The 15399-nt window shown below is 42.7% G+C and overlaps 1 long non-coding RNA gene across 6 annotated transcripts in view; it reads right to left on the minus strand.

Annotated features, from left to right (window-relative positions):
• Positions 1-15399, minus strand: part of LOC111936557 (uncharacterized) — a 56488-nt gene that overhangs the window by 16110 nt on the left and 24979 nt on the right. For all 6 annotated transcript variants that reach the window (XR_015277843.1, XR_015277842.1, XR_015277841.1 and 3 more), the window contains one exon: positions 4288-4444. This is a non-coding gene — a long non-coding RNA (uncharacterized LOC111936557). The remainder of the gene's footprint in view (positions 1-4287; positions 4445-15399) is intronic.

Consider the following 15399-nt stretch of genomic DNA (forward strand, 5'->3'; position numbering starts at 1 on the left):
CAGTCTTCCAAAGAATCTCTCTCTGAGAGCGAAGCAGGACCGATTCTTCCCCTAGACTTAAATGTGTAAGTGAAACCAAAGCAGGCAAAAGGAACTGGGCACCAGTGGCATTTGCCTGCGGGGCTGGAGCCGAGGGCCTGTGTGCAGCAGGCCTGCTGAAGCATTAGCTCCATTTGCTTTTTGTCTCTTAGTCCCCCACACCTGCCTGCCATTTAGCTGCCTCTGAAGGCTGGCCAAGGGACATCAGATCAAATAATAAAAGCCACATTGAAGCAGTGTTTCAGCTGAAACAGTATGAGTGGAGGCGAGATGGGGCTTGGAAAAGGCTCCCTCTCAAAGAGCCCACACATACATGCGAGAAGGTCATTAACTCGTACCTTGTGCTATCTTTGCCGTCTCCGCTCCCTCTCTCTCAATTATTACATCAGAAGGAAATGAGAGAGCACTTTGCCAAATACTAATGGACTTGATGTTTTCATAATCTCAAGTGCACAACAATCAGAGCTGTTTATTTTCCAAAGAAGATGGGAACCAGGGGAGGAGGCTGAAGACTGTGCCACTCTGTTAAGGAGGGGAAAAAAACCCCTTAAGGTCAAGAACTGAGACTGAAAAACAAGCATCTAGGAACACTTTTGCTGTTGTTACAACTCTAGCACTCATTTCTGGGGAAAGGTAGTGAGAGTGGTTAGATACTGTCCTGTCCCCCTGGCCACTGCACAGCATCCGGCAGCAAGGGTCCAAGTTGGCAGAACACTTTAAAGTCCTACTCCAGCTTGAACTCAGATACTTTAGTGTGCTTTTTTATGTCTGAATGTAATGATACCACTACATATTTGTTTCTGAACAAGAAACAGTAGTGAAGAGTAGCAAGAACCATTTTTTTCTGAATGAAACATATGCTCATAAGACAAGATGTGACAGCTGACAGGAGGGGTCTCTGGAGCGACATGAAGGAGTCAGTTCTGTTTCTTGTTCTCAGTAGTCAGTTTCCCCTCAACTTGAGCCTGTGTGAAATCCCAGGTTTTGCTTACAAAGGGAGCTTAGTAGGATACTTGTGCATCCTTAGATCTATGTTGGTGACAAACACTGGAATTTCCCCCAAGAGCCAGCTAGGACTATAAGGCTTCTGTCCTGGAGTGACCAGGCTGTTCCCCTGGTAAAGGACAGGCATCCCCCTGCGGTATGAGGAACTATGGAGGGCATTTGGTTTTACTAAGTGAGCCCAAGTAATCAGCAGGAAGATAAGGACATTTTGTGTTCTTCTTTGCTGCTCAGATTTTGGAAGCTTCTGCCTTTGACAGGGGTTTTAAATTCTCAGTACCCTCTGGAGTGTGACAGACACCACTGACAGGAACCTGCAGAGGGACTGATATGGGAATGACAACGCAGTCACACCAAAACTGACTTATCAAAGGATGCCCCAAGAGTGTCCTCCATTCTCACGCATCACCTTTCAAAGATCATAACCAGAACAAAGGCTTTGTATAATTTGTGAGTCTTTGGGCTGAACTGTGGCTTAACAACTTTCCTAGTGCATGCAGGTACTTACTGATCCCTGTGATCCAGTCCCACTAACCGTCAGCCATTTGTCCAGACAGGCAAATATTCTGGGCCTTTAACTGGGTTAAGAAGCAAAAAGGGCTCTTAACTAACACTGTTCAAGTATTTTTCACCCCCTTAGCAGTTAAATTCCAGGCACCTTCTATATCCATGCTGGTGTTGTGTATAAGATCAGAAGTTTTCCCGGTAGTAAAATAAAGGGCTGCTTCTCTGAGGAATGAACATAACAAATGTCAAGCAGGGAAAGTTTCTGGACCCCATGTTAAAAATCAAAAGGCTGTTTCTAAATGGTGGACTGGACAGGAGCCGGGGCAGTGGAGGAGAGGAGCGGGTGCCGCTCCTGTGCCGTCAGCTCCCGGGAGGTGTCGCCGCAGCCCAAGGCTCGAGGCACCAGGACACACGGGCTGTGTCCTCACATGCTGTGTCCCCACTGCCCCAGGACACTGGCTGAGGGGACACCTCAACCCCAGGTGGCAGAACCAGACTCCACTGACACCTCCTGTGTGATGCTCTGGCAGCAGCAGGGCTGAGGTCCCCCATTGCCAGTGCTCCCTGTACTCACCTGGGGCTTCATCTGCAGCAGGGCAGAGGGCAAGGGGCTCTCCCTGCTGCTGGCTGGGCTATCATCCGTGGGTGACCTTTGTGCTAAAGCCTAATAAATGTTCAAAACTAGAGGAATTTTGGATTTGGTCTAACAAAAAACATGGAGATTATGCATACAGAGAGATCTGATACAGAGCTGGTTTACTTCTATTAAAGAAGACATTTTTTAAGAGGCTTTCACTGAAGACATGGTTGGTGTAGAGTACTGGGACTGTGTCTTCACACTGGAAGGCAGTATTGGGCATCTTAGGCACCATAAAATTAACTTGATTTTTGGGCATCTTAAGTGCCATTAGACTTGAATGAGAAATATATGCAGCACTTGTTTGTGGTCATCGGAGGTACTCTTTTGTTGTACTTGAAAATACAGCAGCCAGTGCAACAGAGGCTCAGCACTGGCTGGTCTGGTGGGGGTTACAAAATACAAACTGGGCACCACTGGACAATGTAGTGTGGGGACATGTAGCCACACACACCAGACTGAGATGTTTTCTGTACACCTCTGATGCAGGAATATTTTGGCACCAAGCTTTAAACTTGTATGATATCTCAAACTTATATTGATTATAATTTGGCATACAGGAAGGGACTAACGTAGCTGAGATGGAAGTGATTATTATCCCTCACACAAAATTTAACTGGAATATTGAATAGGGATAAACTTCCTGTGTCACTATCAGAAAAAGGAAACATCTCAGAATGCAGAGGCCATACTTAGTGGGAGGGAAGTTAAATAAACCCCAAAGAATCCAAGAATACTAACACAATCCCAAACCACTGGGGAGTTACTCTAATCCTTCGGAGTTGAGAGCTGGAAATGTACCTCATCTATGAAGTACATCATGAGCAGGAAGTCCATCCTCCAAAAGGAATCAGATGCCCTATGGTCCATATGGGTCCTCCTCGTGTACTCGCTTCTGTTCTACTCCTTAGAATCTTATGGAAATCTTTTATTCAGTGAAATCAGTCTTCTCCCACTCCCTAGTGGAGTGTTCCTTCAGTCACAACTAAATGTTTCTTTACAATTCCCACTAAAAAGATTGTGTTAATGACAAGGAGAGGCAGATGCAATCATCAAGGGCTGGATACATGGGCAGCAAACAGGCTTACAGGCAGATGTGTGCAAAAATACCTGAGAACTGGGCCTTCCCACACCTGCTCTGGATCTGTTCTCCCCCTGCCTCTGGTCTCAGGTAACCCAGCAATGTTAGAGGGTTTTCCCCATCAGTCTCTAACACTGTTTGTCCTTTGCACCTACTGGTGACCCCTTCAACCCACCTTGTTTGCTGTTTTCAGATTCCTCCTAAGTTTTTCTTGATGCACCATTCAGTAGTTCTCCTTCTAGGAGTTACACTTGCATTATTAGTGCTCTGAGCTTCCTATTAACTTTGCCCCCATTTTTTTCCTCTCTTAAGCATTTAAGTACATAGGTCAGGCAGATACTTGTCTCACTTTAAGCAGTGGCCAAGGGCTATTTGATGATTTCGGTTTATACAGTGAACACTGACTGCCTAAGTACCTGTGATACATGGTAAAAGCACAAATTCTTCTGTCAGAAACAGGTTTGTGATTAAAACAAATGAATGTACACTCAAAGTTTTCCTCAGTGCTAGCCAGATGAAAGCTGTCCAGCTCAAATAAGCCAGCTTCTACCTCTCAAAACTTTCCTTCTCCTTTGTAGAGAGTGTGGAGTGTTAGTTTCTTGTTAAACCTTTTATCAGAATCAGCAGTGAGGGACAGTGGTGTGGTTTTTAGTCCTTTTGTCTCCATCTACTTAAGATCACAGTGGATTTTTTTACATGTTAGAATTTTCTTCCTAAAACTTCTCAAGGCCGGAGAACTTGAATTACTGAAAGATCACTGAGTGATTACTGCCCCTCACTCAGGACAATTATGTAGCCCTTAAAACCTTGTTTACACTGTTTTATTTGGGTTTTTTCACATTGCATCCTCTCCACTGTAAATCTGTGTCTATGTAAAGATGCCCTAGAAAGGGACCAACTTCATAGGTCTCAATGCGGTGATAAAAAAAGGTTAAACTTGTAAGCAAACAATGTAATTTCTCTTAGCATTAAACGATTCTCTCCCCACTCAGATGGTCAGATACCTGTACCCCTTTCTTACCACGTTGCTGGGCAGTGCAGGATTCTCCTGTTTGCTGGGACTCTACAGGCTGTACCTCCACATGTGGTCTTCCTGCATCATGGGATTGAAGGGGAAAGAGGGGAAGGGCTGATCCAGCTGTAGGACACTGAAGTTGTATCCATAAGCTACTCCTGGACTGGAAAACAGAAGTTAGGGTGCCTTAGAACACGAATGGCCTATTAGAAAATACTACTCTCAAGAGAGGAGAATATTATTTTCAATAGTTATCCCTCACCTGCAAGCTCTGGAGTTTGATAGATTTTAATTCAAATACTTCTAATGAAGTTACACTCCTGGGTGAATAAGGCCCACAGAAAGACTGTCTTTCTCCAAAACGTGTCAGTACAAGAGTGGAAATGAGGAAGAGAGGCAATGATAGCTAAAGATGTAAAAGGAAAATGTGTGGTGGAAGAAATGTAGGCAAATACTCTGCAGCCTTTTGACAGCTTTGGAACAGTGTTGTCCAGCTGCAGCATCATCCATCAGAAAAAATATCTGAAGGTCACATTTTCAAGCCTCCCAGAGCACTTGAATCTAGGGCAAGTGTTATGGGGACAGATCCAGGTCTGCTACTCTGCATGGCATTCTTCCTTTTGTGCATCACCATGGTAAACAGAGAGGGTTGCCAGGAGCCTGGATGCATTGTTTGTGTCAGTCCCTCATCCCCTCTCCCCCTCCTTCCCCAAATGCTTTCTCGTTGATTAGTTACTGAGTAGAAGGGGCTCCAGTTACCATGCAGCCTGCCGTCCCTCCTCATTTTATTGGACTAATATCCCACCTGCAATGATAAGGTTTAAACTTGTTTAATCTCCCAGCTTAGCTGTGGTGTTTTAATATTTTTAAAACGGTTGTTTCAGAAAAAGGGGGATTTAAACAGGTTTTGAATAAATAATAAAAGCCCTTCTCACAGGTTGCAATGCAGGCTGGGAGGCTTGAACCATTTTCATCAGGTCAGATTTCACATTGGGTTATCCCAAGGTGGCCTGACTTTGTGGCTACAGATTTACAATGGAACAGTCAGATGCAAAACAGTTTATGGAAGAGAAACTGCTTTAATAATGCATTTCCTGCTCAGCAAACAGCAGATACAATGACATTCATAGGGAATGGGAGAGTGAACAAAGTCTCAGAGGAAAGAAACCAGTTTCTCCCCAGAGTTTAATAACTTTTTTTGCTCCTACAATATATTTGGAGAGATAAAGAGACATCAGAATGCACAGCTTTGAAGTGAGAAAAAAGACAGGTTTGCACATCTCAGGCTTGATAACCTGGAGCTGCATCTGCATTGTTTCAAATCTAAGGGAAGGGAAAGAGGTTCTCATTTCATGGTGAAACTTCACTGGCATAAACATGGCTCTTCAATGACATAAACAAGGCTCTTTGTCTGGAATAATCTGGATAAAGTGCCATGTGTTGATGTGTAGAAAACCTTGGTTTGTCTCTCACTCTTTGTTCCCAGGACTGGGAATGCTGTTTTCAGCCTCAAGAGGAGCACTGACAAGCTCCTGACTTCTCAGAGCCAAGCTGAAGTTGTAACACTAGGTCTTCAGGAGAGTCTTTGCTCTCTCAGTCCAAGCCATTGGGATGCGCATCAGGCTTCCAGGAGCACATGTGTAGGACCGGGATTGTAAAGCCAGAAAAACAAGGTGAGACTTCTCTAGCTTTGTTCAAGACTTTTCGTGCACACTTAGGCACAATTTGTGTGGAAATTGGAGTAAAATAAAGCACAGTAACTAAAGCAGGGGTGGCAAAAGGCTGCTAGAAAGGAGCCCACTGATCCATGGCTCAGTTCCAGAGGAGCCCAAGGAGCACCAGTTGAATGATCTCGGTGCTGTCCAGTTCTTTTCCTATGGCTGCAGAAAAGAGAAGGTGGGCACAGAGCTGTTTTGTACAAATACTGTTTATATTATTTCTGTCAAAAAAGAGTAATTCAAAGTGATACCAGAAGTGAACTTGGCTGTGGTCATCTTCAAGTGAAGGGGGAGCCATTGTGTCTCAAAGATGGGTTATGCCAAGCTCTGAGCTTGCACAGATGAATTTGCAAGTGCAGCTCATAAACAGATTAGCTCTGAGTAGCTCAGTTCCCCCTGCCACTCCAGATGGGCTCCTTCCTAACCTGGTGGAGAAGGAGAGGGGGAACCCAAATAACTTTGGGGTGGCAAGGAGGACAGGGAAGAGGATAATGCCTTCATTGGTGGATAAACTCCTCTCTGACATAGCTAAAATTACCTTTGAGCTCCTAGCTCCCCCAGGAAGCTTTTATGGGCAAAACAGCAAATAAGAGCAATTTACTTCACAGCATATAATCATATTTCCCGTATTCTCCTCTATTTGACATAACCACAGGGCAAAAACATGTAAAATCTAGATGAGATTGGGTAAATACATAATAATAACAAACCGTTGCCTCCATTACACCTTCTATTTGAGGGAAAAGAGGCTGTTTCAGCATGATTTCAAGCACTATGCTAGTTTTGTATCACCTTGAAATAGTGAAGTATTATCCCTATCTTTTTTAGCAATGCCATAGAAGTCAAGTAATAACTTGCTACACACACTGCTCACTCTGTGAGAAGCCCTGTGGGCACAACCTAAATACCCTCAACTGCAGTTGTCTGCCTCGACATAAAAGCATCCTTCCTCAGCAAACCAAACAAACCCCACACCTAAATTCTTTATGGAAAGATGTGATATTGCAGGCTGAAGGTGATGTATAACATAGAAAAGATTTTTTTAAAAAGCAAGAGTGGAACAGTGAAATTTGGACTCAATTTTTTTACTAAAATGAAAGCTGCGAAAGAGCTGAATCTGTCAATGAAAAGATATTCAGATTACTTTTAGGACCCTTAAAGGGGTGGGGCTTAAAACATCAATATTAAAGTGGATCTTGAATGTCAGGACAAGCAAACATCCTTCCATAGGTTCGGAATATTACAAAAGAGAGCCATCCATCTCTCTGGTCATCTCATGTGCATGGAAAAAACCCTTTCTTAGAGGGCCCTGTGCTAAGTAATGAATTTGTTTTTCAGTTCCTTGAATGTCAGTTTTTACTTGAAGGGTACCGAAGGGCAAACATACAGAGTTCAAACTTGTTTAGGAATGAGCTGGAGTTTGGTTTTAGTAAAAGAAAGGTCTGGGCAAGTGTTATTTGGCTTTTAGCTGTAACATCACTAAATCAGACCACACTGCAGGAGAGCCCTGTAGTTAGTCTGCCACTAGATACCTGTCTGAATACAAATCACTCCTGCTAATTGCCAATAAAACAAAGATCAGTATCATATTTATTACATGTGACTTTTCTGAGGCAAAATTTCACACAACAGCACAGGCTACTGTGGTACTTTCATCTGTTCTTCCACAAGGTTTTATTTTCAGTTTTTCAGAGTATACTCATCGTAGTTGTCTGGTTTCAGGTCATACAAATAAAGACAGATAGTGGGGTTTTTGTTTTGTAGGTTATGTTTTTAGTTTGGTTCCCTGCTATATGGCTACTGCTGAGCTATGCAACAAGAACCTCACTGCAGGACAATCCCAGGTGAATACCACTTCTGATGCTCACATGTATGATGGACACAGTCTTAGCCACAGAAACTAGAGATCAGTTCAACTTGTGGGAATTGGAATCTGCACAAGTGGGTCTAGAACGCTTCCAGTCTGGTCTGTAAACTGTTTAGCAGGAGCCAGCGTGGCTCAAAACAAAAAGGGAGCAAACCCAACAGAAACAGCCATTTGTGAAGCAGTAATTACTCCTTGTTTAAGTGGAAGGTCACTGGAGGAAAGCAGTGTCTAGAATTGGAAAAGTGACAAGTGCTGTTCACTGAAGTACTGCGGCAGATTTTTTCTGGCAGTTGTTCGTACTTGGGGTACCTGGCTTTGGCCAAGGCTTTGTTGTGCTGGCTGACTGTTTGTGGGGCAGCAGTACAGGCTGAACCACTGATACAGCTGCCTGGAAAGGTTAATTTGAACCAAAAATAAAGTTAATTGCTTCAGCTGATGATCCAGCCATGTGAATCACTGTACATACATGTAATACAGCTGATTTCCAGCAGCTCAGATAAGCAGCTTGGAGTAATGGGATGGAGGAATCCAGAGAAAGATCTGCTTCACAGGAGTTTGCTGATGGTGGAAGGATGCTGTGGATGTACCCTTTTAATTTTTAGAGATTTGATCTGCAAATCTCATACTTCAGGCGTAAATCCTATTCACAAAGATCTTGCAAGATATTTGTAACAAAGAGCCAAGACTTAAGCTTCTGCATTAGAAGAGCACTTTTTTTCAGATTTCATATTTAAAAATACATTAGAAACAAAAGTATAGTTTTTCAGGTAAAACTAGCCCAGTGCCCTATGTGTCAGATGCTCTGCATTGTTTTCAAGGAAGCAGCTGTTCCCTGCCAGCCCTCAGTGTCCTCAGGTGCAGGACATACATATAATTTGCTCTTATACCTCAATCAGTGAACAAGCAGAAAATAGGACTAAATTAATTTCTCTCGTTCCTTTCCCCTCTGTCCTATTTTTTACAAGAGCCTTTTAAAAATGTTGCTTACTATATGATTATGCACAGCAGGGGTTTGTAACAACCTCATCTTAACTCAACTACCTCTGCCCTTGCTGTGGAATGATTAGTTGCCTTGGCAATTTTCTCCATGTGGTGCTCAGGAGGTACAATTACAGTGCTTTTCTCGGTAGTGATCCTCTTAGCTCCCTTTCTTAGGAGTTCATGATAAGGAGACACAAAATGATATATATAATGGATTTTATTGCTCCAGCCTTCTGTCTCCTTCAGTCCTGAAGGAAGCAAATCTGCACTATCTAAACCTGTTTGCTCTGTAGCAAGGAGAAAAAACCCCTGTTTGTGTAGGATGAAGGACTGTGTTAGCTGGAGGTCACAACCAGATGGGTCAAGCCACCTGAGGTGATAACTCTGAGTCCCACATAAACCCTCAGGATTGGAGCAAGAGCTTTTTGGGGCCACTCTCCAGTGGGAAGGGAGCATTGTTCTGTATTACATTCCATAGGCCTCAACTCAAATGTGCTGTCTTTGCAAGTGAAATGATGGCAACTTGAACTGCTGGCTCTGCAAACTCAGGCTAAATGAAGATGAGCAGGACTTCACACTGAAATGGGAGGGGGAACTGCCTCAGCCTCCCTCAGCTTTATAGACCAAGCCTTGTAAACTACACCATCACATATTGTCTGTGTACATAGTTACAGGCAAAACTAAAACCTGTGTCAGCTCTGTGACATCAGCAAAAGATTCAGTGATAAAAATGCACTATTTTCTTGACTATACTTGTTCTTTGGGGGTAACAGGGGACTTTAAAATAATAAAAAATAAAAATAAAAATAAATCTGTCCCTGATTTTGAGTATGACTGGTAACAGAGAGGGAGAAAGGCTGCCCAGTAAGCAGTCACCTAATAGAGCATTAGTTTAGGGAGAAATCTAAGGACAACACTAGGTTAGTTTTACCTCTGCTCTCTGTGAGCAGTGGATGGATGCACAGAATGGTCATATATTGCTTCATCTACATGTGAGCCTCTGTACTGCACACCTGTGAATACCTGAGGAAGGACATGTGGCTTTCTTGCTGCTGAGGTTGGTAGGCTCAGGGAGGAAGCTGTTCTCACCACGCTCAAACTGGGGGGCTTCACAACAGAAATGCTTAATTGCAGCTGGCATTTTGGACACTCTCAGTGCCTGTGCCAGTGGGCACTTGGCTGATGAGAGACATCCCTTCTGACATGAGTAACGTGAAAACTGCAGAGGAGACTGAAATGCTGAACTGCTGGTTCAACAATTAAGAACCTAAAAAAAATTAAGCAGTCCTAAACAGTTCTGTTCTAACTGCTAAAACACAATCAAGCAGAAGATGGGTTTCCAATTCTATGCACAATGGGGCTCTCCCCATTTTCCCTTCCCCCTGTGCTGTCAGTGTGACCACAGATGTACTCTGCTCTAAGAGGGCAGCCACCAGCAGCTGCCTGAGATGCCATCGTTAATTAAAGTCTTGGTTATCAAGTGCTGCTCAGATTCAGGAAAGCGTGAGAAATGCCACCTCTGAGAGCCACGAATAGAGAACTATCTCTCAACCAAAAGCACTGATGCTGAGCACTTCCAAGCAGATCACACAGATGCTTGGCATTCACAAACCAAATTCAAACATGACTCGAAGGAACAAAACCCCACCACCACCACAAGCTCTTAATTCAACTTAGAAGCTACATGAAGATTTTAAGAAGGAGCTCTTCTTGCACTAGATATTGTTTTAGTACCTTTTGAAGGAGAAAAGAAATGGCAAGGTATTAATGTGATTTGTTTTGTTGACACTATCAGTAATTTTCCCATTTTGGACCATAGGAAGCCTCTGGGCCTCTGGTTAAACAGCAAACAGGATACACAGCTACCCTTGACTTTCTTGTCTCAGCACACCTCACATGGGTGTGAAGCCCACGTTTGCTTTTTCTTTCAAGAACCAAGAAATCCAATAGAATAGTTGGAACAGGTTTCTGCTTCAGCAAGGACCCAAGCTTGTTTTGGGTCAAACAAGGAATAGCATTAATCCTCCACTTAATTGCAGCCCCCTTCAGGGCAGAAATTGGCAGCAGTTTAATGTGATGGAGGAATGTTACGCATGAACTCAGGACAAAGCAAGGAATGATGTCTCCATTGCAAATGCAATGAGACATTAATGGAGAGAAGATAATTACAGCTGGAATTTGGAGGGGGGGGTCAGGTTTAGCACCTCTGTACTTGCAAAGAGTGCTGCAGGATGTTTAGAAACTCTGCTCATCTACGTCACTACCTGCAGTGCTGCATTGACTTGGGAGCGCTTATCGTTTATTGCTCTGCAATTCTTTTTAAAATGTATGGAATCTGACAAGATAATATCTTGAGGTGGCATGCAAGCTTCAACTGCACTTCACTAAATCTCAGAGAATCTATGCATCTTTACCTTTTTGCCCTTTTCTTTTTCTCATGTTTGTTGCACAGTCAAAGGAAACAGCTTTTTATGTGAATGATGATTAATAAGCAGCCCTGCTGAAGGGTGACAGAGCTGGTGCTAAGAACAGGCTCCTTTGATAGACACTTTAAAATGTGTTCTAACATGTGAAAATGATAGGCTGTCAAGTCACCATTCAGGTGTACACCGAGATAATAACATGCATTTGAGAAAAATGATAAGGTAAAATACACATTTCTACAGTATGAAGATAAATAGTGAAATACACACTTGCGTGCCTCTATGTAAAGTAAGGAGAAAAAAAGAAAAAAATCAATTTAGAGTGGAATTTTGAGTAGTCTGGACATCTCTATTGCCTTGTGCTTGAAATATCATCTTAACTGAGCGTGTCTTCTTGTGTTTGTGCTTGAATTAAAGATAAAAAGCATTTGCATTGTCCATGCTATCAAATCTTCCCACACAGTTGAAGGCATCTCAGGACAGGACTTTGTTTAAAGGTTATGGCCATACTTTCAGTATGTGAATTTCTAGGCAGAAATAGAAATGGGACCTTTCTGGAAAATAGCACAATTAATAGGAAGCTTCTAATGAAAATGAAACAGTGGAATGTCTGGTTTGCTTCATATCAACAAGAAAACATCACCTTTCTTATTTGGGAAGAAACTTGACAAGTAGCAACTGAAGTAGTGGACTACTGAAAAGATAGTTGAATTTTTCTGGTTTTTTGGAAGTATACTGCAGCCCAGAATCCCCTTCCCTGATTGCTACTTTGACCTCTTAAGAACAAAGTGCCCAAGCATTTGAAGTTTAACCTTAGAAACATGCAGTGAGTAACAGGAATTTTCCCATTCCTATTCATGTTGCCATTTTCAAACCTCTGATAAATGTCAAGCCCTCTCCGTTTATAAAACGTTTTTCCTTTTGTATCACGGAAAAACAAAACAAAACAGCAATGTCCATAATACCAGTGTGAACCATGAAGGCAACTTTCCTCACCTGAGCAGATCACCCTGGGGAGACAGGGTAGATACCCCTACATGGAGTTGTTCCAAACTCTTCAAATCCAGCATCAAAGCATCAACCTTCTGGCTTAGAGGTGAGAAAATGATGCCCTGAGGCACAACTTCTGCATCAGGCAGATAGCAAGCAATGGGCTCGTAAAACAATATTTGAAGAAAGGTAAAAAAACATGAGGGAAGGGAAGAGTTTCTTATTAGTTGCAAAGTAAGGCTTTTCGATCACAATCTCTGACAAAGAACAGCACTATTTGGACAGTAAATCACTGTGGCCCACTGAGGAACCTGTGCTGATAAGAGCCTGACAGGCCAGGGAAGAGGTTCAGGGCTTGCAGGGAAAATCTTTCATTCCAAACACACAGCAGACCAGCAGAGGCAGGAGGAGCAGGTACAGGCAGGCATTCTGAACAGGAGGGTGAAATGGGATTTCTGCTCTTTCTACAAAGAGGAGAGGCAAACACTTCTCTGATGCTTTTAGTTGTGAATAAAGAGGGCTGCCTTGAGATTAAGGTTCCTCTACCTATGTCTTCTTCCCAACAGTTCCTGGGTATAGTGACACAATCCAAAATGAAATTGTGTCCAGAGATTCCTCTTCGTGCTCTGGGCAGGCAGGTGGCAGTGGACAGGTGACTCAGCATGTCATGCATTTCCTGTAAAACTTAAGAATTTTCTGGACCTGCTTACCTTGCAGTGCATGAATATCATGCTCTTCCTCTTCCTTTTCCCTTCCCACTCTTCTGCTTGTGCACTTAGTTTTGTCCCCACAGCAAGAGGGAGTTTAATATGGTGTAATTTACATTGGCAAGGAGGAAGATCAGAGGAAAAGCAGATAACTGAAGAGTTTAAGCACTTTCCTCTTGATTCCTCAAACACTGTGTGTTTCACAATTCTGCAGAATTTCTGGGACATATCTGAAATCTGAAAGATTTAAATTGAAGAGGTGACTGGAAATGAATTTTTTTTTAAAAAAAGTTTAATTAATGTCCAGGAGGTTTTCTTGTTCCTTTGTCCTTATCCAGGACAGATACAGAAGACTATACTATGCCCTTGACACTAACCTGCACATTATTCCACTTTAACTATACCATTTTTCCAGGGACTGCTCCACAGCATTAGTGTAGAACCACCCAAACACTCATATATTACTCCTGTTTTCAAGTGTTCCTCTTGTGTTACCATTGCTCTTAAGTTTCAGAAAGCTCCATACAAGACTGGGTGATGAGAGAGAGCCCTCCATACAGTAATTTTCCCCTGAGCCCTTACTGCCAGTCCTGCAAGTGCATCATGTTCCAACAGAGCAGCAGAGAGGCTCAAAACACACTGAAGAGTCTATTTCTAAAATTTTAAGCAATTATGAGCTCATTGAGGCTATTCTGTGATATCTAAAGACACAAATCAGCAATGCTGAGGTTTCTTCCCTCTCTATTTACCTTCCACTGGTCAACAGTCAACACCTTGCTGCATCCTGTTTTTTTTGAATTTTACTACTGCTCCAACTAACCTGGCATTCACATTCTAAGCTGAAATTCACTTGACAACTTTCTTGGTACAGTTGAGGGAATGGCAGGGGGAAAACATACACAGGTGTAGAAGCACTACACTGTGCCACATATGAGCGAAACTACATCTAGAAAGTATTAAACAATATTTTAAAAAGACAAGAAAACCCAATAAACACCCAGAGACTCCTATTTTCCTTGTCTCCTTTGGAAAAAGGGGAATTCCAACTCCTGACATTAGAAATAAATTGCCAGCAGCAAGGAGGTACTAACTAGTCTGACACGGTACTTTCCCCAGGAGAAGCGAATCCTGTTGTAGCACCAAGAAACATTCTGACCTCAGGCAACTGATCTTAACAGTTCAGTGTCTTAAATTTAGGGAGCAAGAAGGGAACGATGATAGCACTTGCTCTTCACTGAGGCACTTGCCTCGAGAGGCCTCTCAGTCCCACTTCAGATGAACAAAGTCACTGTCCTGTCAAGCACTTAGAGGCACCACAGTTCCCTAACTCCACAGATCGGGACTACTCAAATTGGGTAAACCTTGTAAATCTTCTCACTGGAGACAGTGTCTTGGAACCACTATCAAATCACACAAGAGAAGTCAGATTGGATTAGATCACAGCTAAATCTATCCCAGTATCCTGTCTGTTACAATGGTCATTAGTGGATACAAGTGGAAAGCTTGCAAGAAACAAGGCAAGTATAAAGTGATCTTGTACCAACCCAGTCCCCCAGGAATTAGGGATTAGATGACTAATGATCTCATAACAGGCTTTCACTGCAGTGAGACCCACCTTTCCTACCTCCTAGTCTCTGCTTTGAAACTGCCACCCTGCAGTCAAGATGTCTGCAGAAAAACGCGTCTGTAGTGTGTTAAGATAGGAAAATTTCTCAGCAAAATTCTCCACATGTTGACAGAAATTAATGTTGAGATGACAGAAGACTTCAGCTGTAGGGAGGGGTTAAAACAAAGTTGAGGGCTTGACAAAGTCTTCATCCTTGGATCTAATAACCAGGCTTAAAAGCCCTCATTTGCCTCTTGACTGAACCCTGGATCTTCTATCTTCCTTAAAGCACTGACACAAGGCTGTTGGATATTTGAGGACAGAGGGATATTTTTGATGCTCAGGTTTAGTCCTATTCCATTTTTTAAAATAAAATATTTAGCCAAGCTAAAGAAAAACTTAAGTACACTGTTCAGTCCACTGAGAGAATTAGATGTGGGTTCAGCCTACTTCAAACAGAAAGCGGGCATGAAACTCGGGTTTCTAAATTCTTTTTCTGTTCCAATTTTCTGGGCTGATCCAGGAAGTCACAAGCATGCAGAGTTTTCCCAACCCAGATCACATGTATGTGAGTAGATAACAAACTATCGAGACAAGATCCTTCTCTTTTCAAACACCAGTTCCAGTGAAGCTGGAAGAAGACATATTGAGAAATTCCTTAAATACTCACATAGTCCTCTTCTGTATATGGTGTCATGCAGAAAAACAAACTGTTACCCTTGGTGCTTTTTAAAATGTACCAAAATTCAGGTGGATCAAATTGTGCTGTATAACAGCTGGGGAAATACAATGCTATGGCTTCCCATTCGGGTATTCAAATGAAAAG

Source organism: Cyanistes caeruleus, chromosome 18, assembly GCF_971803275.1.
Source record: "Cyanistes caeruleus chromosome 18, bCyaCae1.hap1.1, whole genome shotgun sequence".
Taxonomy (NCBI): domain Eukaryota; kingdom Metazoa; phylum Chordata; class Aves; order Passeriformes; family Paridae; genus Cyanistes; species Cyanistes caeruleus.